A 26485-nucleotide genomic window follows, 5' to 3' on the forward strand; every position below is an offset into this window, starting at 1 on the left:
GCCAAAGGCCTGGTGGAACAGCTCCATTTTGCAGCCCCTGTGAAACAATAATAGGTCTCACAGGGCCCTGTTCTCAGTCAAGAGCATGTTCCACCAGGCTGGGCCCACAGCAGAAAAGGCCCTGGCCCTGGTCAAGGCTAAGTGAACATCCTTCAGGCTGGGGGACAACCAACAAATGGTGGTCCATGGAGCACAAGGCTCTAGGGGCATATACAGGGAGAGGCATTTTCCTAGTAATGATCCCAGGCCACATAGGAATTTAATGGTCATCATCAGCACCTTGAAACAAATCCAGTACTCAATTGGTAGTAGGATTGCCAAGTCCAATTCAAGAAATATCTGGGGACTTTGGGGGTGGAGCCAGGATTAAGGCTGTGACAAGCATAATTGAACTCCAAAGGGAGTTCTGGCCATCACATTTAAAGGGACGGCACAACTTTTCAATGCCTTCCTTCCATAGGAAATAATGGATAGGGGCACCTTCTTTTGGGGCCCACAGAATTGGACCCCCTGGTCCAATCCTTTTGAAACTTGGGGGGTATTTTGGGGAGAGGCACTAGATGCTATACTGAAAATTCGGTTCCTCTACCCCAAAAAACAGGCCCCCCCAAAGCCCCAGATACCCGTGGATCAATTCTCCATGATTTTCTATGGGAATAAATCTCCATAGGGAATAACAGAGTTCTCAGAAGACATTTCCCTCCCCTCCCCTCCCCTCCCCCCGCTTTCTGACGACCCTGAAGCGGGGGAGTGCCTCCAAACCGGGGGATCCCCTGCCCCCACCTGGGGATTGGCAACCCTAATTGGTAGCCAGTGCAATTGGCAGAGCATTTTGCACTAGCTGGAATATCCAGATCAGCCTTAAGGGTATGCTCGCATAAAGGGAGTTACAGTAATCAAGTGTGGAAATGTGACCTTGCATGGGTCACTGTAGCCAAGTTCTGGGGGCAGAGATAGAGAACCAGCTGCCTGATCTCCATAGATGATAGGCAAACCTGGCAGCTGTGGCGAGCCAGGCCATTGGAGTTAGGCCATTATTTTTATTAGCATAGGCTCAGAAGAATATATTCCACTGCATATATGGCCTTTATAGGGACTTGCATCCCTATAAAGATGCAGGGAATAGATATACCCTGTCTTGCTTATATGTTTATATCAGGCACAGGCAAACTTTTAGATACAAGTACCAAAAAATCTGCGGTCTGGCGAACAACAATTAGGTAGGGAGAAAAAATAGGGTTATACTTGGCCAGAAGTAAGGTTTCCAGCTCTTTTCAGAAAATTCCAGATTTGGTTGTGGAGCCTGAGGAAGGTGGGATCTAAGGAATGAAGGATCCTCAGGGTAGTACAATGTTATAGAGTCCACCCTCTAAAGCAGCTGTTTTATCCAGGGGAACTAATCTTCATAGTCTAGAACGGGATGTCAAACATGTGGCCCAGAGGCCAAATCAGGCCCCCGAGCAACTGGCTCTTGTCTGCTTCCTTCTCTCTCTCTCTTGTTTCCTTCTGCATCTCAGCTTGCTTTACAAGGCTTGCTCAATTGCACAGGAGTTACAGAACAAAACCTCGATTTTCTCCATTGGTTGAGGCTCCTCCACCTCCTGATCCCCTGGGGAGGGAGGGAAAGAGCCAGAGCTTCCTTTGCCCAGTTCCTTGGATCCCATGGGAGAAATACAAAGAAAGACCTTTGAGACCAACAAGTGCTAATGTTTTAAGCATGTTTTATTTTAAGGTTTTCTTTTTTTAAAAAAAGTCTTTAGTCTTATTTGTCTGTGTCTTTAAAAAGTTTACATCTCTGCTACCTAATTTTAAAAAGGTACACATGGCCTGGCCCAGCCCGACAAGGTCTCATTTATGTCACATCTGACCCTCATAACAAATGAGTTTGACACCCCTGGTCTAGAAATTAGTTGTAATTCTGGGAGATCTCCATGTCCTGCCTGGAGGTTAGCAAGTTAAGCCCCAGTGTTCACCTCAGTCATTTGGGCAGAGAAGCAGCCTTGAGTGCCAAGTAAAATGGCTGCTAATGTTGGGTACAGATGCTGGAGTTTTATCAACCCTGATTTATAATATAATGCATCCTTAGTGGTAGTGTGTTGGCTGTTTATAGCATGCTTACTATTGCATTAATTTATCTTTAATGCACACAAAAACTTAACCCACCTAATGTTGGTATGATAAATAATGGGGGGCGGTAGGTAGGTATTTTAAAGATTTAAAAATCTGGTAGATTGTCCGCAGTTGATGATGATGCTGGTGGTTGAATGTAACACTCCATGTCCCGAGTCATTCAAAACAAAAGTCAACTTTCAAAAATATTAAGATTAAAAAATCAAGCAGAGATGTGATGACTATTCTGTGTGAACTATCTTGGCAAATTTTGAGTCAGTATCGGTATTCTGTCATTTTATTTTACACATCTTAAATTGGATGGAGATGGGAATAAAGTCTGTAAAGTCTGACTATAAGTTATGGGGAGATCAGATATTACCACAGAATTTCTCATAGGTCTAATAGCGGTGCACAAATCCTATATATATAAAAGGCAACCCATGTTGCCGACAACTCACTTTTGTCCTATGAAGTGTCAGAAGAAGTCCTTGGCCTCTATGCCCTGTACATTGGCCTTCCAAGGTAACTGGTTGGCCACTGTGCAAAAGAAGATATTGGGGTAGATGGACACTGGTCTGATCCAGTAGACCTCTTACTATGTTTTTATGTACAGATGTGCAAAATGTATTCATTTACTTGGAATGTTATACTTTTCTGCTCCATCATCTTGGATATCCACACTTTGCAGAATCAATTGGATGCTAAGGTACTATCCTGCTGCTGCAATGGCACTTCCATTGGCTTATAAAGAAATTTCTTTATCCCAGTCTTGCTTTGTCTGTTTGTATTCTTTCTCCCTTGCAAAATTTCAAGGGATTCAGTTGGCCACAGCAGGAAGTGAAATTGGGATGAGGAAGTCTCACTCTAAATTTCACTCTACTTACAGTAATTAGGGTCCAACGTAGTATCTTTACATTCCTTGTTTTTAGGAACTGACAGTATAAATTAGATGTACACTGGATTGTGAATGCTGTTTGTTGCTTTCAATGGGATGTGCATTCATTGTTCATGGTTAGTTCAAGAATTTATACATCTGAACTGAAGCTGATTTTGGTATTTGATGTACTGTATTAATTATTAAGTCATGAATGAAACCTACTGAATTACTGCATCATCTGTAATAATAATTCTTCTGTTGTGGTGGCAAATCTGACCACCTGATTGGTTGGGGCTCAGTGGGGTATCAGCCTTTCGCCCATCAAAATTTATCAATCAAAAGTACTTGCATTCCATTGGTTGAGTCCACTCTTCTCTCCCGCCTGAATGGTTGTTGTAGCCAGGAAAGCTGATTCTGTCAGTAAAAGGCAACCAGTTTTAGTTATGGAAGTTACTGTGGGAACATACTATTGGCCCATTACACAATGGTCACTGTCTTTGGCCTCCCATTGACTGACTCCCTTGCCCCCACCTACTGCAGGCCCAGAAATGTTGAACACACTGCCAAAAGAAGTCTTACCTCAGACAGCCATATCTTCAACTCTTCTTTGTGTGCTCTCTGTCAACCAGGCCTCAGAAAGGGCTGCAGAGCTACTTTGACCCCACAAAAGGCCTCCCAGGATATGCAGCCTCCAAAGGCCACAGAAATAGCCAGGGAGGCCAGGCCCCGCTGGGAGTGCTTCCTTAGAGCCCATGGCTGCCCCCTGGGAAGTGCTAGCCAGAGATTGTGGCTAGGCAACCCAGGCAGCTTTTATTAGGAAAGGGAGATGCCTCAGGGGAATATAATGCCATACAGTCCACCCTCCAAATCAGTTATTTTCTCCAGGATGGGGAGAGAGATCTGTTGTCTGGAGTCCAGGTGGCAGAGATCAGCTCCCCTTGAGGTGGGGTGGGGTGAATGCCTTCACTTGGGTGGGTGAGAACACAGTGTGGGGTGGCACTTGCCTAGAGGCCTTTAGTGATACCTTTTCAGGTTGGTGGGAAATCCCTGAAGATTCTTTGGTCGAGTTTGAGGAGGGCACATGAGTTTGGGCTTCAGAGTGGGGTCTGCCAGACCCATGTCTCTGCTGTGGAAGCTGACTGGGTGATTTTGGACCAGTCACAGACTTCCAGCCTAACTTGCCTCACAGGGTTGTTGTTCAGATCAAAGGAGGGAGATGCCAGTGATGTAAGCTGCTTTATTTCCCATACACACACAAACTGTGGAGAAAGCCTGTCCTTTTCCTCTTTAAAGTCTGCAGGGAGGGGGAGGGTGATAGAAAGCTGCAGTCAGAGGGGCAGATAAAGAGAGGGATATAGGGTTGCCATCTCCAGGTTAGGAAATTCCTGGTGATTTAAGGGGTGGGGCTTGGAGAGTTTGGGGTTTGAAGAAGGGTGGGACCTCAGACAGTTACAATGCCATTTCCTCTTTGGGAACCACTGTTGCCAATCTCCAGGTGAGGGCTGGGGATCACTCAGAATTACAGTTGCTCTCCAGATGGCAGAGATCAGCTCCCCTCAAGGTAGAGGGGGAGTCAATGCCTTCACTTGGGTGGATGGGAAGACAGCCGGGGGGGCAATCACCCAGAGCCTCCTTCTAGAACCTGCTGTATTTTTGTTCACAATGGGCCTTACTCCTAGTCCTAGCTATAATGCACTGGTTCACAAGGCAAAGACTATCAACAGATGGGGTAGCACTCTGACTTAGTCAGGTGGGGCAAAACTGTGCCATTATGCTAATATCAATTGCAGTGCATCTTCATATGCTTATATAAAATTTATGCCACTTAGTAGTCCTTTGATTTGGGATTTCCAGTAGCATGGGCACTCAGGAGAGCAGGTGTTGTCTAGTGGCATCAAAAATACATTGGTTCAAAACCCCACTCAGCAGTAATACTCACTAGGTGACATTAGGCTAGTAGTTCTCTCAACATAACCTACCTCATGGGGAAGACCCTCTAAAAATAATTCACACATGGAATTTGCTGCTGTAGGAAGTGGTGGCAGCTACAAGCATAGACAGCGTCAAGATAAATATATGGAGGAGAGGTCCATCAGTGACTATTAACCATAATGAATATATGGAACACTATGTCTGTGGCAATGATACTCTGTATTCTTGGTGCTTGGGAGGCAAGAGTGGGAGGGCTTCTGGAGTTCTGACCCCATTAGTAGTCCTCCAAATGGCACCTGGGTTTTGACCACTGTATGACACAGAGAGTTGGACTGGATGAGCCATTGGTCTGATCTAAAATGGCTTCTCTTGTGTTCTTATATTATGAATGAAGACTAATTGGACATGCCCAAGAAGTTTCCCAGGAAGTGGGCACCACTGAAAAGACCTGAGTAGGATTCTGAGAAATCATGATTCTGATAGCTTCTCTCTGGATCATACTTCCTAAAGTAGTTTGCTTGTTCATTGTTCTACAAACTCTTAATTTAAGACAGGGCTTTTTTGAGCAGAAATGCACAGTGACACAGTTCCAGATGGCTTGCCATCAGAGGGTGTGACCTAATATGCAAATGAGTTCATGATGGGCTTTTTCTACAAAAAAAGCCCTGATTTAAGGAAATGTTAGAGGGCATAAAAACAAATGCACTGTACTGAATGTATCTATTTAATAGCTCTTTTTAATGTTAGTGAAGCTCTCCCTTGCCACTGTAAAATATGTAGCACCATCTGTTCAACTATTAAACTATCTTAGCTTCTCGAATTAAGAACTCATGGGCAATATAGGATGCTACATAAACTAGAAGTTTTTTGTGAACTCCTTTCCTTTTACTAGGTAATATAAATAAATCAGTTCTATCAAGAGATTAGGAAGTGCCTATATAAACACACTAAAGTCACAGCTAGGGTTGCCAGGTCCATCAGACTAGTCAGTGGGGGATGTGGGTAAACTTACCAGAAGTGGGGAGGGAAGAAGCCAGAAATAAATGTGAATGTCAGGAGTGATGCTCTGGTTAGTGGGCAAAACTTCTATGGTAAGAATTAGCTTCTACTGTAGAGTTTTGGCCAAAAAACAGTTTCCCCCCATGTCACCAACGTGCCTACGTCACTTCCAGGTGACATAGGAGCATCATGTTTATTTCCAGTTTCTTGCCTGTTTGGGAGGCTAATTCCTCATGCCAATTAACTGGCCAGTGGAAGAGAAGAGCACCTAAAACCAGGGGATCCCTGCCCCCACTGGGATCTGGCATCCCTAGTCATGGTACAGAATAATCCAACTTGTTTATATCTTCACTGCTAAGTTTAGCATATTAATGTCTGGTAGATACATATTGTAAATCATTATCTTTTTGAGGCAAGAACCTCTGAATAAAGTGAAAACAATACCTTGCTGTTGAAGGTGATTTTTATATAGTGTGTGTGATAAATCAATTAACTGTAGACCTTAAATCTTCTCCTTTTGCAGAACAGAGTCACTGTGACAAAACACAGTTAAAATATCTACTCTGCTTACAGTTGATTCATCTTTATTGCAGCAGATATTTGATAAGGGGGGAGGGAGAGAAAAAGAGACAAGCACTTCAGAGCTTGCAGTGACGCGTGCCAAACTCGTGGAAGGTAAATCCCCTAATTCATTCTCTTCTTCCAGCATTCCTTGGCAGGTAGCCAAGCTAAATATTTCTGCTGGATAAAATTGACTGCTGTATGCAGCACTCTCTTAAATGGATAGCTGTATAGCTGTATCAGAGGGGACTCCTGCAAGGAAAGGAAGAGCCAATGTGTGTGTGCCCTGATTTATCTATTTATTTATTTTATTAAAAAGAAGCTTTATGGACCATGATTGGATTAACAGTGAACCCTGGAGGAAGAGGAAAAACAAATTGGGAAACTGGTTTAGCACCCCCACCTTTTTGTCATCTTCTTTTGGGATTTCCTGGCTGGCTGCCACCTTCAGTCTGTTGAATGTTCTTTAGATAAATCAATTAAAAAGGCTTTAATATTTGGGTGATTGGAGCACAGCATATGGGCTACTGGTGCTGTTGTCATGTGGAGCTTGCTGTTAATTGAAATGATTAATAGAGGTGTTAGTTTCCTAAGACTAATTGGTGAAAATAATGTAATTGAAAGCATTGCTGGTTTGTTTTTAAAATACTGTTCCTCTGTACATCAACCATTTGAGAACCTAGCAAATAATAGAAGTTTGTAGATCATCAGGTAGTAGTAATTGTGTTTAGTGAAAACATCAAGAGTTCTTGGGTTGGAGTTTGCGTTCGTTCATGTATTAGAAATGGTTCTTAAGGTGTTCTGCAGTGTATTGAAGGACTTTTGAGAGAATCTGGTAAATCAGCTGTGTTGTCCAGTGCCATCCCATAATACTATACCTGAACTTTCTATTACAAGTTAAATCTTGAAACTGACCATTCAGGAGTACAGGTATCTCAGCTTGTGAAGACACTATTGTTGTGTTATTTCCTAACACATAGCCTAGGCTTTTTCAATTGGGGAATTAATGTGGCTCTCAGAGAAGCCATGGGCCACATCTGTGGATCAGGCTCTTCCATTAATATTGCATTTCACCTTGTGGCTTCTTACAGTTCTTCTTACAGTATTCTCTCCACAGGTCCCGCAAATATGTGTTATTAACTATTCTGAACAAAGTTTGTCTTGAGATGCATTAACAGGCCAGTCATACAGCTCACTGTGAGAACACAAAAATGCTTAAAGGACTACTATTTTATGCTAGTGTAATATTAGAAGTCATGGGCCACAATCTAGGATACTGTGTGAGCAACTCTGTGTAGTCTGAAGGCACTGACTTGCTCTTTAGCTTTGCTCTTTTTTTCTTCTCCATGCCTCATAACTTTTGAAACCAGTTTATAATGTGGTATGTATGTGGAAGGTAAGAATGTAAGAAGAACCCTGCTGGATCCATCTAGTCCAGCATTCTGTTTCACAGAGGCCAAAAATTATGCTAGAAGGGCAACATCAGGGCATGGAGGCAAAAGCCTAATGTTGCCTTCTAGCACAGATATTCAGAAAGTTTCTGCCTCTGAACATGGGGGTTCCCTTTAGACATCATGATTATTATTAGGATTGCCAATTCCGAGTTGGGTAGACAACCCCCCCCGGGTTTCCATGACAACCAGCCTCTCAAAGAAAGAAAACTGATTCAAATAATTATAATAAAGTTCATATAGTCTAATCACTCTCATACAAAATATTTTACAAAAGTCATACCCTGACAGCAAACACCTTCATATGTGCAAAAGAAGGACCTAAATACTCATATATAAAGTCCAATTCTGGAATGTAGAAGAAAAGTCCTTTAACTTGAAGCAGAAGTCCCTGGTTCCGTTCCTGTAGGGCCCATGTGATAGTGAGATTCCACAGCATTTTAGAATTCTTGTGTAGAAGTCTTAGAAACACAGCGACGAGGTAGTACTTTTATCTTCCCCCGTTTCAATAGAAGCTTTAACCAGCTGTGTTAAAGATAAAAACATAAACCTAATATAACGTTTCAAAAAACCTTTTAAAATACACCTGCAGCTATTACATACCTTTTCCAACAATATCAGAGCACGGCAAGATTCCACAATTTTAGGTACACAATTAAGTTACAATTTACAGGTCTTGCACCCAACCCCAAGCTCTTTCCTCTAAAGTACTTTCCAGCAGGTGTATTCACTTATACAATTCTTAAAAGTACAACAATACATCATGGCCTCCATGTTACAAACTACTCAATGTAAAACCAATACATATTATGAAATGTGACTCTAAAATATTCACTATTACATAGCTTATTACAGCAATGCCAATAGAATTAATTTACAGTTTCCAAAAGAAAGAAAGGATCAAGAATACCAGAAATCAAAGAAAACAAGCCAGATCCCATTCATTATTTAGACCACGTGGCATAAGAGATTGCGTATTTTTCGGTCCATTAGATGCTCCGGACCATTAGACACAGGTGCCTGGCTGGGAGACAAGCGGCGAGATCGCTCCCTGTGCCCCCACCACAAACCCAGCACTTCGCAGGGAGCGATCTCGCCGCTTGTCTCCCAGCCAGGCACGGGGGAAGCACGCCTGCGTGCCTGGCTGGGAGACAAGTGGCGAGATCGCTCCCTGCGAAGTGCTGGGTTTGCGATGGGGGTGGAGGGAGCGATCTCGCCGCTTGTCTCCCAGCCAGGCACACAGGCGCGGGGGAAGCACGCCGCCCCCTCCACAGCTGACGCTCACGAAGCGCTGGGTTTGTGGAGAGGGCGGGTGCTTCCTCCGTGCCTGTCTGCCTGGCTTCAGCTGATGCTTACAGCAAGCTCCAGGATCGCTCCCTCCGCCCTCCGATCCCAGCGCTTGCTTTAAGCATCAGCTGAAGCCAGGCAGACAGGCACGGAGGAAGCACCCACCCCCTCAGCAAACCCAGCGCTTCGCGAGCGCCAGCTGTGGAGGGGGCGGCGTGCTTTCTCCGTGCCTGTCTGCCTGGCTTCAGCTCTGATGCTTAAAGCAAGCGCTGGGATTGGAGGGTTGAGGGAGCGATCCTGGCGCTTGCTGTAAGCATCAGAGCTGGAGCCAGGCAGGCAGGCGCGGGGGAAGCGCTGAGATCAGAGGCGGAGGCAGCGGATCCCCCCCCCCCGGAGGAAGGTACGTACGTTCGCTCCATAAGATGCACTTTCCCCCCCACACTTTTTTTTGGGGGGGGAGTGCGTCTTATGGTGCGAAAAATACGGTAATTTAAAAATCCACCGCATTTCTTCCCGATGAAGCCACTTAACAGGATCACATTTAGAATGTTTTCTGGATGAGAATTTGCTTACTACAAAATATTTCAGAGACCACTTCGTGTTTAAAGGCCCGGAAGTGCTCCACAGAGTCCTCACCCCCAAAGTCCTCAGATATTTCCTGAGTCAGACCTGGCAACCCTAGCTATTAGCTGCTGATGAACTTATCTTCCATGAATTTGTTGAACTGAATGAAAGAGCACTGGTCTTTTGTGTGCACTGCCCATCACTACAAAAACATAAGGTTAATATAAACATACTACTTTTAATATATATTTGGCACCCTTGACACAACACCTGTGGTGGGATAAGAATTCAGTTTGCTATATTATCTATTAAAAATAATCAGTTTTCCACAGTTCCTGCAAGGGTTGTTTGCTTATTTCATTTATAACCCACTGTTGCCCCTAATGGGGACCAAATCAGCTTACAACAGTCTCCTTACCTCCATGTTATCTGCACAAGAACTCTGGGAGATAGGTTAGGCTGAAACTCATTTACATATTCGGTAACACCCCCTGGCACCAAGACAGCCAGAACTGTGTTCCTGTGTGTTTCCTGTTAAAAAAAAAAGCCCTGGCTGAAAGTATGTGACTGCCCCAAGATCATTCACCAAGTTTCCATGGTAAAGTGGAAATATGAATCCAGATCTCCCAGCTCCTAGTCTGTTAACCATTACAATATACCACCTGCCTGTGTGAGTGGGAAATTTTGTGTTTTCCTGATCCTACCCATATGACAGGCATTTTTATATTCTTATATATATCAGGTCCCCTGAATTCTCAGCTTTCATATTCAGGTTCCCTGAATTCTCAGCTGGCAACTTATGGGAGTCCAGGCAGTTGTGGTCGGGGGGTGGGGTGGGGTGTACTTTGGGATCACTGGCAGGCCAGGAAAATCTGGAAGTGATATGTGTCTCTAGGAATTCAATGATTCCTAGAGTGAACTGATACCACTTCCAGGTTTTCCCTGGAAATTGCAACATGATGTCACCTAGTGATTTTCTTTCATTATTCCACCACCAGGCCCACCAACCACAGGAGAAGCAGCAAGACATAGTAGTTGAGAGCAGGGGATCTCCACCTTCATTGGGAAGATGGCACCATGCTAGACACCATCCCAAATGGTCAAAAAGGACTTCACTAGTCACTTGCAAGTATAGACTGGTCAATTTCCTTAAAGGAAAATTTCCCAGTTGGCTGGTGTCCTGGAGGACCGCTGGCATCCAGTACCAAGAGAGTTAAGCTCCAGTGCTGCAGAAGTCCTTTAGCTTGGTTCCTTCAGTGGTAACATTGATCAGTTGTCTCCTCTGGAACTGCCACCACTTTGTGGGAGGAAACAAGGTTTGTACTGTAATCAACATACATTATTGCTTACCTGAAGTGCTTCATTTATAAGAAAGTACTGGCATCCATATGTATATATGTGTGGCACAATAACTTGTTTGATTTTTCACACAAGATGATTTGCACATTTGTGAGTATTGTCTGAGTAGACAATACTGACCTTGATGAGCCAGTGTTCTTATTCAGTGTTCATGTGAATATTAAAATGAAAATACAATTATAGTTGTTATTTTAAAGAAACTTCCATCAAAAATATAGTTTGTTTTACTGATCATGATTGTGTGGCTGTTTCTTGACTGTGAGAAGCCACATTCTGCTTTCCACTGATTCACAAGCAGGGAACTTATTTGTATACTACATCCTAAACTAATTGGCAAAAAATTGAGGGAGGGGAGGGGCATGGAAATTACATATTTCCCTTGAAATGGCTCATCCATTCCATTTATAATTGGTAGCAGTACCTCAGATATAAAAGACAGGGCCAGCCAAAGGGTTTTTCATGACCTAGGCCAGCCAACAAGAAAAAGTTTGACTATCAGCACTGGTAGGCAAGTGACTGAAGTCACTGGCCAGGCCCCCAGAGAGGCTAACTACAGGGGGGCTGTGGGGGTCCCGCCCCTGACTTCCTGATTGGCCGCCTGACTCAACCTGTGGCCTTCTGTCCCCAGGGGTATCGGTACATGCTGGTGACCAGTGTTCCCTCTAAGCTGAGTTAGCATGAACTAGCTCACAGATTTTTAGCCTCCAGCTCACACATTTTTGTCTTAGCTCAGGAAAAATGGCCCTAGAGCACAATAATTTATGCGGCAGCTCACAACTTTAATGCCAGAAGCTCACAAAGTAGAATTTTTGCTCACAAGACTCTGCAACTTAGAGGGAACATTGCTGGTGACACCTGCCCTAGGCAATCATCTATGGTAGCCTAAGAACATAAGAGAAGCCATGTTGGATCAGGTCAATGGCCCATCCAGTCCAACATTCTGTGTCACACAGTGGCCAAATATATATATACACACACACTGTAGCTAATAGCCACTGATGGACCTCTGCTCCATATTTCTATTTAACCCCCTCTTGAAGCTGTCTATGCTTGTAGCCGCCACCACCTCCTGTGGCACTGAATTCCACACCTTCACCTTTGGGTGAAGAAGTACTTCCTTTTATCCGTTTTAACCTGACTGCTCAGCAATTTCATTGAATGCCCACAGGTTCTTGTATTAATAATAATAATAATAATAATAATTTTTTATTTATATCCTGCCCTCCCCGCCGAGGCAGGCTCAGGGCGGCTTACAGACATGGAAAATGCCATGATTACAATAAATACATTATACAATAAAATACAATTAAATACATTTAAATAATTAAAACCACAACAGTTAAGGTGCTATATACAAGACAGTATATATCAGATATAGGTGTCACTTCAGGATTCAATCTTGTAGGCCATTTGAAAAAAGACAGTTTTACAGGCTCTGCAGAACTGATTATAGTCCCGCAGGGCTCGAACCTCCGCTGGTAATTGATTCCACCAATGGGGAGCCGTTATTGAGAAGGCCTGCTCTCGAGTTGTTTTCAGTTTGGCCTCCCTTGGTCCAGGGATTTTTAAGAGATTTTGGGAGCTAGATCTCAGTGCTCTCTGGGGGATATATGGAGAGAGGCGGTCCCTAAGGTAGACAGGTCCTCAGCCATAAAGGGCTTTAAAGGTAATAACCAGCACCTTGTAACGAACTCGGAACACAATTGGCAGCCAGTGCAGCTCCCGCAACCTAGGCTGCATGTGCTCCCACCGAGGTAGTCCCACCAACAGCCTTGACGCCGCATTCTGCACTAGCTGCAGTTTCCGAGTTCGGTACAGGGGCAGCCCCATGTAGAGGGCATTACAGTAGTCCAACCTCGAGGTGACAGTTGCATGGATCACTGTTGCTAGGTCACCACGTTCCAGGAAGGGGGCCAGCTGCTTCGCCCTCCTAAGATGGAAAAAGGCGGCTTTAGCAGTGGCTGCTATCTGTGCCTCCATTGTCAAGGAAGGCTCGAGAAGCACTCCCAGGCTCTTGACCCTGCGCACTGGTATCAGCGACGCACCATCAAAGGCTGGTAGGGAGATCTCCCCTGGCCCGCCGCAACCCACACAAAGGACCTCTGTCTTTGCTGGATTCAACTTCAGCCCACTCGACATGATCCACCCTGCCACGGCTTGCAACGCCCGGTCCAGGTTTTCAGGGACGTCGCCAGTCCGGCTGCCCATCAATAGATAGAGCTGGGTGTCATCAGCATACTGGTGCAGCCCAGTCTGTACCTTTGGGCGATCTGGGCAAGGGGGCGCATGAAGAAGTTAAACAACATCGGAGAGAGAACTGCCCCCTGAGGCACCCCACAATTGAGTAAGCGCCTCTGGGTCAGCTCTCCTCCAATCGCCACCCTTTGTCCCCGACCCTCAAGGAAGGAGGAAAGCCACTGTAAGGCTAGCCCCCGGATTCCTGCGTTGGCGAGGCGGCGGGTCAGCAGCCGATGGTCGACCATATCGAACGCAGCCAATAGGTCTAACAACAGCAATACTGCCGAGCCACCTCAATCCAGATGTCGCCGGAGGTCATCCATGAGGGCGACCAACACTGTCTCCATCCCATGGCCCGGGCAAAAGCCGGACTGGTATGGGTCTAAGGTGGAATTGTCATCCAAGAAGCCCTGTAACTGCAACGCCACAGCCCTCTCAATGATTTTGCCCAAAAAGGGCAAATTTGAAACCGGCCGATAGTGAGCCAATTCGGCCGGATCAGATGTAGCCTTTTTCAAGAGAGGGCGGACCGTGAGAAAGGGAGAAAAGTACTTTTTTCTCTTTCTCCATCCCATGCATTATCTTGTAAACCTCTATCATGTCACCCGCAGTCGACGTTTCTCCAAGCTAAAGAGCCCCAAGCGTTTTAACCTTTCTTCATAGGGAAAGTGTTCCAACCCTTTAATCATTCTAGTTGCCCTTTTCTGGACTTTTTCCAATGCTATAATATCCTTTTTGAGGTGCGGTGACCAGAATTGCACACAGTATTCCAAATGAGACCGCACCATCGATTTATACAGGGACATTATGATACTGGCTGATTTGTTTTCAGTTTCCTTCCTAATAATTCCCAGCATGGCGTTGGCCTTTTTTATTGCAATCGCACACTGTCTTGACATTTTCAGTGAGTTATCTACCACGACCCCAAGATCTCTCTCTTGGTCAGTCTCTGCCAGTTCACACCCCATCAACTTGTATTTGTAGCTGGGATTCTTGACCCCAATGTACATTACTTTGCACTTGGCCACATTGAACCTCATCTGCCACGTTGACGCCCACTCACCCAGCCTCAATGGATCCCTTTGGAGTGCCTCACAATCCTCTCTGGTTCTCACCACCCTGAACAATTTAGTGTCATCTGCAAACTTGGCCACTTCACTGCTCACTCACTCACTGCCTAGTGGTAGGCTGCCCCTGGAGACAATATTATGATATAACTGTAGAAAGTTTTGGGAAGTAAAACCCAAGAGCAATCAATTCCAGGGTTTCTTGAAAGAGATGGTGGCAGGTAGGGACTGCTGACTCTTCTTAGAAACCTGATTCTAGGAGGGTTTTTTTGGGGAGGGGGGTGGAGTTCATTTGAGTAAATTGTAGCACAAAATCAGCAAGAGAAATCCTTTGTTTACCCTAGGGTTCTGAATCCTAGGCATGTGTGTGGTTTGCTAGCATGCTTTGTGAAGGATGGTATCAATGTTATATACTTCCTGTGCATTTCCAAGCTTTAGTTTGTATCAACGAATACTGTAATCTCACTGAGGAATGTGGCCCGTTTGAATGATTGTAATAGTGGGCTGTGGTAAAGAAGTGGCTATTTTAAAGGCTTCTTGGGTGGTTTAAGCAATTAACAGTGCAATCTTAAACAGTTATAACCCTTCTAAATCCATTTTGTACTATCCATACCAGTCATATGCATACTCAGAAATAAGGCCCACTGGGTTCAAGCCATTATGGGACTTACTTTCAAATAAATGTGGCTAGGATTGTACATTTAGCCATTTAAGGTTACTGTTCTCTAATGTGCCTTCTGCTGTAATAATTAAATGGCTGTTTTGTGGAGTATATGTGCATGAGTAAAAACAGCAAAAACTCAACGGCAAAAAATTACGGTACTTACTAGAAACTGCTGACAAATTACTGGGACTCATTTTACAGTTTTCATTCATTTTGTTTCCATACTGTAAGAGCTCCCACAACAGTTCAGAATACAAATATAGGTATATATGTGGACTTCTTCTTGAGCCAAGTGAGCTCATTGCTAGAGGTTTTCTTGTGAGCCATCTTGGAGGTAAAACAGGTTAGGAATATAACTATGTTAACTGCAGTTAACTGTTTGCCTGAATTTATAGGAATGCATTAAATTACATGGGGTGGGAGAATACTTTGTCTTACATGGCCTTGATTCAAAGGTACTTCTCAGCACTGAAGTCAAGCTACACCAGTTTCCTTGTGATGGCTGCAATTGTTCTGTAACTGGAGAAACGTCGACTGCGGGGTGACATGATAGAGGTTTACAAGATTATGCATGGGATGGAGAAAGTAGAGAAAGAAGTACTTTTCTCCCTTTCTCACAATACAAGAACTTGTGGGCATTCAATGAAATTGCTGAGCAGTCAGATTAAAATGGATAAAAGGAAGTACTTCTTCACTCAAAGGGTGATTAACATGTGGAATTCACTGCCACACGAGGTGGTGGCAGCTACAAGCATAGCCAGATTTAAGAGGGGATTGGATAAAAATATGGAACAGAGGTCCATCAGTGGCTATTAGCCACAGTATATATATGTGTGTGTGTGTGTGTATGTGTGTATATGTATGTGTGTGTATATGTATATGTATATACACGCACACATATGTTGGCCAATGTGTGACACAGAGTGTTGGACTGGATGGGCCATTGGCCTGATCCAACATGGCTTCTCTTATGTTCTAAACATTTTTTGTGGAAGCAGGAGAAAGAAAGAGGTGTTATGTGAGGTGTGGTGCTTTTTGGTGAGGATAAGGGTTCTTAACTGGACTTTGGGATTAGGTGTGTCAGTCCACCCACTCCCAATGGGACTGTGCTCAACTGAGAAAGGCAATGCAAGGAAGGAATAAGTTGGTGACCTGTCCCCTGTAGGAAACAGTTATAGGTGAGGCTTCCTTTGTCATAGGAGAAACCCTGGAAGCAGAATGGGTAGCTCAGGAAGGAAAAGAGTACTCTGGAGTCAGCACAGAATTACTGTGGACTGGAGGAGAAAGAGGCAGCTGTAGATCACATATTATGGACAAAGCCACAGGAGTTTCTTTGCTGAGTGGGAATAAGCTGGGTGGGAAGGGCTTGTACTTTGTGTGCAACCAAGAAGATTCAGTGAGAGCCTGAAGTGCTAACAAATCAAGGAAGAGAAGAAGGAGATAGATGGGGAAGGAAGCCAGGGCAGGAACAGACCCCACCTATCCTGACACTTCTTCTGCCCAGACATGTGAACTGCTCTGAAGGATTTTGGCAGCCAATAGGGGGAACAATACCAGTTTATGATTCAGAGTGTTGTGTTCCAGATTAACAATTTCTTGCATCTGCCATTTGTGGGTGCATTCTCTGAGGCAGACATTACAACAGATAGGGGATGGACCCCATGTTGTATAATGTGCTCCTGGTATTGGATTGTGTAAGTTATTGTTATTATTTGCTAAGCTTTTAAATGCACTTTCAAAATTCAAAGTACTTTGTAAAATTATCTTGTTATGATCTGAGTCTTGCTCTCCTTTCCTTTCTGTGAATAAATGAAGTAGCTTTCTAGAAGAGGTAAGAACCCCTGCAGTATGCAAAAGCTATTCTATTCTCCAGGGCCTTTTGTTGTTGGTTTTAAGTGCAGTGTCATATGGTTTGTATTTTTAATGTAGATCTGGTGTTCTTGGCTGCGAAGTAGATTCGATGAGGTGGGGGCTGTTGGTGTTATTTCCTCTGGTACTCTTCTTGTAGATTCTCTTGAACCCTCTTGGGGAAAGGCGGGGCATAAATATTTTAAATAAGTAGTCAGCATGGACAGAAAGCTGCACTGATTATTATGAACAAATTTCTTCTGCCTGCTTGTATGACCAAAAGAGCAAGTCATCAAGCAGAAACTACCCAAACAGGGGCATGTTATTTCTCTTTCTCTCTTCCTCTGTGTATATCCATACAGTGTTTCTTCAGTGTGTTCCACTTGACTCATAATAGCAACAATCAGTAGAATTGTCAGAAGAGCAGAAGGCTGTGTGCATGTTGTAGTTCTTGCAAGTAATATGGACATTTCTTCATGTTGGATGTATATAAGGTATTGGAAAGTTGCTGGGTGTGGTTATTGACTAACAGTGCAATCTTAACTAGCAGTACCCTCCTTCTAAACTCGTTGAAGTCAGTGGGTTTAGAAGGGTATACAACTCTGTTTACTATTGCACTGTAATGCCCTTTGAGACAGGTACAATGAACTACAGCATTTTTACATCTGTCTATGATAGTTGTTTACTGATATGTATATCATTTTGTCATTTATTTTTTAAAAAATCTTCATGATCCCATATTTGTGTTTTGTCCTCAAAACAAGTCTCCACAATTCATTCCAACAGTCATTCCAACAGTCAAGTTCAAAATGGTATTTCAGTAGTTTCAAAGGTACAGAGCGTCTGTCTGAATTCTGTATTTTATTATGAATGTGAATTACAAGTTTTGTCTAAGTCTTAAACTGATAAATGAACAAAAAAATTAAATGAACAAAAACAGTTATATACTTCAGAGAGTTGTCTATCATGTGCATTTTTCTAAAAAATTCAGAAAGTTTTCAAAAAATCTGCATTTGAATGCCCTTTTATATAATAAAATTTTAAATCAAATGGATAATAGTAGTGGGGTTTTTTTAACATCACTGATTTTTTAAAAGATGTTTGGCAGTCATAATTATTAGTCCACCAGCCTAAGGAGAGTTTATTTTGTTAATTGCTGTTGTTAAGCCTAATTACTGCATGGGGTGGAGTATAAGGAAAGGGGAGGGGTAAAACCTTTTCACAAGAGGAAATTCTAAAGTCCAAGGCTCAGTTCCAGGCAGGGTTCGCTGACAATGTCTCAGTGAGAGAGAGAGAGAGAGAGAGAGAATGTGTGGTGTATGTTTACAGTGTGTCTGTGTGTGTGATGCATGCATGAGTGTGTGGTGTGAGTGATGAGACACTCAGTATGGACTAAAGCCCTGGGATGCATGATCTGAAGACTGAAGATCAGTCCTATATGGCTACACAAAGGTACAGTTTAACAACATAATGCACTGTTTTTCCATTAATGTATTAACTAGCTGTGTTCTTTCACATTATTGAATATTTTATTTATTATGGTACACTTTGATATTATTACATTGCAAGGATTATTATTAAAGGAACAAAACAAACCTTTCATTCTCTTTTTGTAACCCATACTTATTTGCTTCCTGCCCCCGTAATGCAGCTTTAAAAAAGACATTGTTGGGAGAAATTAAATGATACAGAAGTATTAATAATAAACCACTTCACCTCTTTGGCAACATCATGCACATTTGTTTTTAGTGAACTGACAGTATCAGTTAACAGACCCATACAATATAGTTGGTGTTTTAGAAAGTGTGTGTTTCATGACCAAAAAGTTCCTTTGCTTAGATATAAAATGTTTTGCTTTGCTTCTTACTTTAGTTAATTACATGTTTGTGTGTTGCTAAAATTATTCAGTGTTATGTATTAACTGACACTGCTGCTAGACACCAAGGGGGTGCTACGGTTTTGTGACAAATGATTGTTTGGGTGGTATGATCAAGTGAGTTACATGGATGATTCTTCCTGGCTAGTTGAAGGTACTGCTGAGTAAATGTGTTTACTTTCACCACCACCACCACCACCACCCCACATGCACACACTCTCCACAGTATTTATACTAGTTAATGTGTTGTGTCAGATAAATCTGCTTCCTGAGTCCATCTTTCAGCTTGCTCCTTTCCTTCCCACTTGACAAATGGTTTGAGTTTGACACAGTTTTATCAGCTGGGCCCCTGCTGGGGGCTGCTTGCTTTTGCTTTTATCATGGAAAGTAAATTATTTGCAATATTCTAACTAGCAGTTGGCTGGTCCAATTTAGCCTACAGTATAAACTGACTGTTGTCTTTTCTTTGCCAAGCCCAGTTGTTACTTAGTGTGAAAACAAAAGATTCAGGGCATTAGCTATTACAAGCTGTTCTGCCTTTTTGTTTGAGCATTCTTAATTTACTTAGCTAGATGGAGCTTCATGTGATAAATAATAACCTGAGGTATCATTTGCAGTATCCTCCCAAATATCTTCCTTTCGTTAAAGAGTTTATTTAAAAAAAATAGGAAGATTCTATTTTTCTAGGCTACAATAAAACTGCAAGTGTAATGGGAAGCAGAATCAGGACTGGTCTTTTAAAAAAATAAATAAATAAATGCTAGCAACAGGAAGTCCATACTAACTTATTTTTGTTCAACCTATAGAAAACACAGAGTTTAGAGAAAACATTATCAGAGGAATAATGCTTTCCTGCCAATCAGACAGTCCAAATGTCTTGGACAATTGAAATAAACCAGCAAAACCCACCATTGAAGTTGGGTGGGAGTGGTGCAGAAAGTTTAAGTTGCTGCACATTTTGTGGCAAAATTATGTGTGAAGTTTTTAGAGGTTTTTATGACCATTAAGGTTCCAGACAAAAACACCCACAAGTTGTCCTGTAATATGTCTAAAACAATAGATAGTGGACTCATTGTATGCCATAGCTGATGTCAGTCATAGCAGAATAAGGAGCATATGGCAGTTCTAATAACAGTGTAAGAAAAAGCACCACTAGCTCAGAAACATGGGCCTGTGAAAGTAGTTATAAATTTATTGTACAAATAATTTGATAGATTGTTGAGGTCAAAATACATTGTTATGGTCATCATTTTATTAATCTGCCATGCTGCATTCTGAAATTATTAACCAGACTCAACAAGAGGATTAAACATCCTGTTTTCAATCTAGGAAACCCAGAATTGCAAAGTTCCCTCCATGATTATGTACTTTAACAGATATAAATAATTACCTGTCTTGGTTAACCTATATGAAAAGGACAGAATTTTATTTAGCAGTTTGATAAGTAGATTTATTTATTTATTTATTTATTTATTGAAACATGAGGCCATTGTCTATTTATCTGAAAAATAATGTGCTAAAGGAAAATTATGCAGTGTAGTTTCAGAAAGATCTAGTTAATGGAAGTAAAATTTCAAAAAAAAACACCCATACAGCTGGCATATGCTAGTAGTAGCCAATATTGATATATCAATTTGTTATTGTGTCTCTGATCCACTTGTTGAGTGTTTAATAATGAAAAGTACTGTTTAATCACTAGTGTGCTAAATTGAACATGACTGTCTGTTATTTATAGATTAAAATATTGTTTGGAGTTTCAGAAATATTGATCAGGAGACTTGAGTTTTGATGCTTTCTCTTGTCTTCTGCACTCCTTCCTCAGTGCTTTGGAAGAGAAGGAAAGAGGTCCAGATGGGAAGAAAACAGGTCCTGAAAAGACCACATAGGAACTAGGTCAGGTACTCTGGAGATTAAAGAAACATGCTTCATCCCTGTGTGCGGGAGGCAGGGACAAGCAAGCACACAATTACAAGGAATTAGAATGGCAACAAGTAGTGCAGATTTATCAGCTTTAATTGTCTATTGTCAGGACAGAGCTGCTCTTATAGATCAGGCTGCTGGCAGTGCCTTAATACGTTTAATGGACTCTCCATTGTGGGATTATCCCTTCTAGGGGATAGTGTCTTTCTTTAAAAGTTGTTGCTCTGAGAGATGCAATGTGGGGGGAAAAAGAAAGGAAAATAAAAACAGCTTCAACACTTAGGTATTCCCCAGTCACTTACACGAGCACATTCTCCTCCTTTGACATGTTGGCTTCCTCAGGAAGTAGCTGAAGGCCCTGTGATGCTTTTCTGTCAGCAACCTGTATTCCTTTAGTGGAACTGAGAGACACCTATTTGAACATTAACCTTTTTTGGTCAACCATCCACAATGAGCCCTATTGGGGAAAACAATAGCCTGTTGATAAAGGAGTAGATAAGCAAGGATGCATAGTTTTAAAGGGGCTCTCTCAGCTCCTTTTTTGTTCCTGGATTTTGCAAAGCTAGAAGGCTTTCCTAGATTTTGCAAAGCAAACATTTACAACATTCAAAAGGAGGATAAGGTGTCAGGTATTTAATGAGAACAGATGAATTTACCTTCTTTATACATGCTAAATTCCCTGGGTGAAAGAAGATGGAATCACTACTGTCAGATAGGTAAGAAGTGACAAAGTCTCCAGAAAAGAAAGGTGGAAAGGTTTCCTACAATAAGAAGAAAGGACTGAGGGACATAGTAAATTAGGCAAACATCTGTTTAAAAAAATATTTCTGCCTGAAACCAAGGATTTCAGTGTATTATATCAAGGAGCATGAAGGCATGCCCTCACTTAAAAACCAATACAAAGTAATTCCTTTCCTACTTTTACTTTTCTGTAAATGTTACTCATCTTACACATCAACACCTATCATGCCATGTCTGCTTCTGAGGTTTCTCCCTGTCTCTGTATTGCAAATCATATATATCAGGGGTGGCCAAGGGTAGCTCTCCAGATGTTTTTTGCTTACAACTTCCATCAGCCCCAGCCATTGGCCATGCTGGCTGGGGCTGATGGGAGTTGTAGGCAAAAAACATCTGGAGAGCTACCCTTGGCCACCCCTGATATATATAAAATCTAGGATGCAAAATGCCAGAGCACCACAACTAAATTAAAAGTCAATCCAGTGAACAGAGCAGTGAATTTTTGTTTGAGTTCAAATTACAGTTTATGGAGTTAAAATGTGAAGATAATCCCCTGTGCAAGCATCAGTCGTTTCCGACTCTGGGGCGACGTTGCTTTCACGTTTTCATGGCAGACTTTTTTTTATGGGATGGTTTGCCATTGCCTTTCCCAGTCATTTACACTTTACCCCCAACAAACTGGGTAGTCATTCTACGACCTAGGAAGGATGGAAGGCTGAGTCAACCATGAGCTGGCTACCTGAATCCAGCTTCTGCCAGAATCGAACTCAAGTCGTGAGCAGAGCTTGGGCTGCAGTACTGCAGCTTACCACTCTGCGCCACGGGGCTCTTATCTATGGAGTTAGCAGGTACCTATTTCTCAGCCCTAACCCACCATCTGTAAAATGGGTTCAGTTGGCTCTTAGGACAAACTGTTATTTTTAACCCCTCTACAGCTTATTTAAATTAGTATTATGAAGGATAGTAATTATTATTACTAAATTCTGAAGATGACTGCCATGCTACTAAATGCTCAAAAGTAAGATTTAGCTTTATCATGCCTGCTGAAACTGTAAAAAAAATCAGTTTCATAATTTGCAAATCCTTCCTTAGAATAATACTCAATAGAATTAGCTGGTTTTGCACTGTACTGCTAGTCAGTTTTTGGTGTAGTGCTGAGAACTGGAACTCACCATTCGCTCACCTCATTTACAAGTGCTTAGTTCTAAATAAGTACTCTGTGTATTCTCATGTGCTTGAAGATCTTATGCTAACAATGTGTTCCTAATAACACTTTCCTGGGAGTAAGCCCTGTTGGATAGATATGATTAGAATGCCAAGTAAACTTTCTTAGAATTTCTCTCTGTGTACATATGTACCCAACAGAATTCAGTGGATTTTACAGTAATTTCCCTTCCCCTCTAGGTGTCTGAGGAACTAGAAGCTAGAGAACGCTAGCAGGATTTTTTTTTATCTTCATTAAATAAAAATCTTTTATCTTCATCTCAGGATTCTTTGGAGGATCTGTGACAGTAAAAATTGATATAAAATCTGTGCAAGTTGTACCTACACTAGAAATGCAGATGGAATAGTCTTTAAGTAGAAGTAACATCACAGGAGAGATACTAATGTCTAAATAGAAGATCCCTTTATTCAGGTGTTACACTTACTCCCTGCTTTCCTAGAAGTATTCCATTGAGGTAAAGGCAATAGGGATCTTTACATATGCTACAGAGCTGAAACTGTACAGAATTTAACTAAAAAGTGACATTTCAAGTTTGAACACACTAATCTATTAGCTCTCAGATATGGGCAAATACCATTATCAGTGGTACTTCCATCTCCTTTCTGCATCTTACTGGTATGTTTAAATCTAATGATTAAGAGATTCTGGTGCTAGGATCACTGGTGAAATTGCAAAAAAAGCTGACTCTGTTAAGTATTGATATATATTTTTTTAAAAAATGTAAAGTTCATTAGTATAGAACTGAATTTGTTTTTTAAAAGAGGGTCAGCAGGTATAGTATGAAGTAGTTCATGTGAGATACTGGGAAAAGTAATAAATTCCATATATGATGTATGATGAACCAGATCTTATGGAAAGTAGTTCTCAGAATATGGTGTAATGCAATCCATTTGAGATAAGTAAATTGGCACTATGAATACTTTTTTTGACATTAGAACAGTACTATTTGAGACCATTTCTGATACATTTTTATTTGCTGTTACACAACTAAGCCAAAATAAATACTAAGGAATTCAGGAAGTATTGTGAGTCTGTATTTTATAATTAAAGGCAAGCTCTGGAAGCTCAATATATTAATTCAAAAGCATCATAGCTATGCAGTGCACCATCTCCAGACTTTCTTTTTCCTTTTTCTTAAAATAAACATCAGGAAAATCCTAAACAGTTATACCCTTCAAAACTCATTCACTCCAATGAACTTAGAAGGATGTAACTCTGCATATGATGGTAATGGTGAAGTACTAACATTCCTGTGATAACTTTGGAGGTTGTTCTACGGTGGTGCAAAGTGGACAGTTATCTGACTGGTTTTTCTCTTATGCAATGGAATTATTATTTCATGGTTTGTTTCTATTATTGTATAGTTTGTCTTTTGTGATATGCGTTTTTGCAATATTATGCTGGACTTCCTGTGTTTGCACTATTTTGATATTGTTTCTAGTACCTATTGTAATACCTGCTGATGTGGTTATTATACTTTGTGTTTTGAGTTGACAAAAGCTGTTTCAAGCAGATTTCTGGGGAGAAGGCCACAAAAAAAGAGAAGATATGTAGGGGGGGGAGAGAGTGTATACACACATTTTTTTTTTGCATCTCAGAGTAAGCTTTCTGTCAGGATTATAATGAACTTGGGGAAAAGCATTTAGAGTTTGGGCAACATTTCTTCACTATGATTTTTCCCCCATCCATAAGCATCCATACATATCCTGAACCATTACTGCTGGCATTCTGTGTTCCAAACATTTATTGACAATAAAGATTCCTTTGTGGAGGAAATGGAAAATGAAAAGATCATTAATGCCATTGATGGCATCTTTCCATCTCTGACCTTGTTTGTGTAAAACAAAATAGGAGTCAAATTGCACCTTTAAGACCAACTTAGTTTTATTCAGAACATAAGCTTTTGTGTGCTCTCTAAGCACACTTCATCTGATGAGGAATCCGGTGCAGTGAGCAAAGCCCACACATAGCTGGTAGTCAGTGGCTCAGAATGCATTCTGAACTACTGACTACCAGCTATGTTTGTCTTTGCTCACTGTACCAGATTCCTCATCTGATGAAGTGTGCTTAGAGAGCACACAAAAGCTTACATTCTGTATAAAATTAAGTTGGTCTTAAAGGTGCGACTTGACTCCTATTTTGTTCTACTACTTCAGACCAACACGGCTGACTACTTGGATCTATCTTGTTTGTGTAAAGAGGGGGAAATGGGTGTATTTTTAATCTATTGTGCACTAACACTCCTCAAAAGAAAGCTAGCCTCTCAGATTCATTGCTCTTTTCTTCTCATCCCCGCCCCCTTTGTAAGTGACACAAATGCACGAAAAGGCAACTGCTGCTGGACTAGAATTAACTTTCTGTTGAGCTCAAGTGGCGATAGCATCAAAGGAAGTGGAGCCTGTGTGCAGGGAAGGGGGAGAGTTTCTGACATCAGGACTGTTAGAGAGCCATTCATGATTTGCTGCTGAGAGCTACATTACTGCACGGAGAGACCTGTTTTGAGAAATGCTGACTAATAAGGTAATTGAGGCTTTCTGTGAGCAAAGAAGAAAAATAAAAACATGATTAAAAATGACTTTTTCTGAAATGAATAACAGACTGCAAATTCCAGATGACAGCACTTATTGCTGTGAGAGAATCCTATGCAAAAATAATAAACTGCCACTCAATTAGAGAGATAGGTAAGCTAAAGACAGATTGCTGTAGGCAGAGGACCTGCACACATGCCCATTTTCAAGTAATAAGACATGTAGAACAGTCAAAGGTCAGTTGTTATGTCAGTATTTGAATGACAAAATTGTTTCATGCTTGCTGCTTTAATGCAGCATGTCTCTATATCTATCTATACTTTGTTTAGTTCTTTTTTATACCAGTTCTAAAACTACTACTATTGGGTAAGACATATGAAACAGCAAAACTGTGTCTTAGAGAAATGCCATTAAGAGACTTGGGTGCCTTCCAGATATCTGTAGTATTTCACACACAGTTCTTGCATCTCCTGTGTCTCACTGAAGACTCTAAATATGGACATCAAGGTGGGAGTGGGATAATTCAGACATCCTGACAGATCTCAGTATGTTCATGATGGATATAAATACAATTTTTTGTGCTATTTGTGTGCATTTTTCTCTCCCTGCCCCCACTAATTCTTTTGTATATGGAATATTACTGAAAGCCTCATAATTTGAGAAGTAGGGTTGCCAATTATAGGCTGGGAGATATCTGGTGATACCTGGATACAGCCTGGGAAAGATGGGGTTTGAGGAGGAATGTGATCTCGGCAGGGCACAGTTACATAGAACAGGGGTGTCGAACTCATTTGTTATGAGGGCCGGATATGACATAAATGAGACCTTGTTGGGCTGGGCCATGACAGGCCAGGCCATGTGCGTACCTGTTTAAGATTAGGTAGTAGGGATATAAAGTTTATAAAGGACACAGACAAAGACAATCAAATATTTTTTAAAAAACTTAAAACATGCTTAAAACATTAGCACTCATTGGTCTTAAAGGTGCTTTCTTTGTATTTCTCCCATGGGATCCAAGGAACTGGACAAAGCAAGCTGTGGCTTTTTCTTTCCTTCCCGAGGGAACAGGGGAGGAAGGAGCCTCAGCCAATAGAGAAAATAGAGGTTTTGCTCTGTAGCTCCTGTGCGATTGAACAAGCCTTGCAAAGCAAGCTGTTATGCAAAAGGAAGCAAGATATAAGAAGAAGGAAGCAGATGACAGTCAGTTGCTCGGGGGCCTGATAGGAGCTCTCCAAGGGC

General features: G+C 41.9%; 1 protein-coding gene across 3 annotated transcripts in view; it reads left to right on the plus strand.

Moving 5' to 3' along the window:
* The window catches only part of PRDM1 (PR/SET domain 1), a 158652-nt gene that overhangs the window by 101663 nt on the left and 30504 nt on the right, over positions 1-26485 (plus strand). Inside the window, exon 1 of one of the 3 annotated variants that reach the window (XM_060237610.1) lies at positions 18266-18411. The exons of the other annotated variants lie outside the window; for them this stretch is intronic. The gene's annotated coding sequence lies outside the window, so the exon portion shown is untranslated. Of the gene's footprint in view, positions 1-18265; positions 18412-26485 lie in introns of those variants that run through there. 3 annotated transcript variants of the gene reach the window in all.

This window comes from Heteronotia binoei, chromosome 1, assembly GCF_032191835.1.
Source record: "Heteronotia binoei isolate CCM8104 ecotype False Entrance Well chromosome 1, APGP_CSIRO_Hbin_v1, whole genome shotgun sequence".
NCBI lineage: Eukaryota > Metazoa > Chordata > Lepidosauria > Squamata > Gekkonidae > Heteronotia > Heteronotia binoei.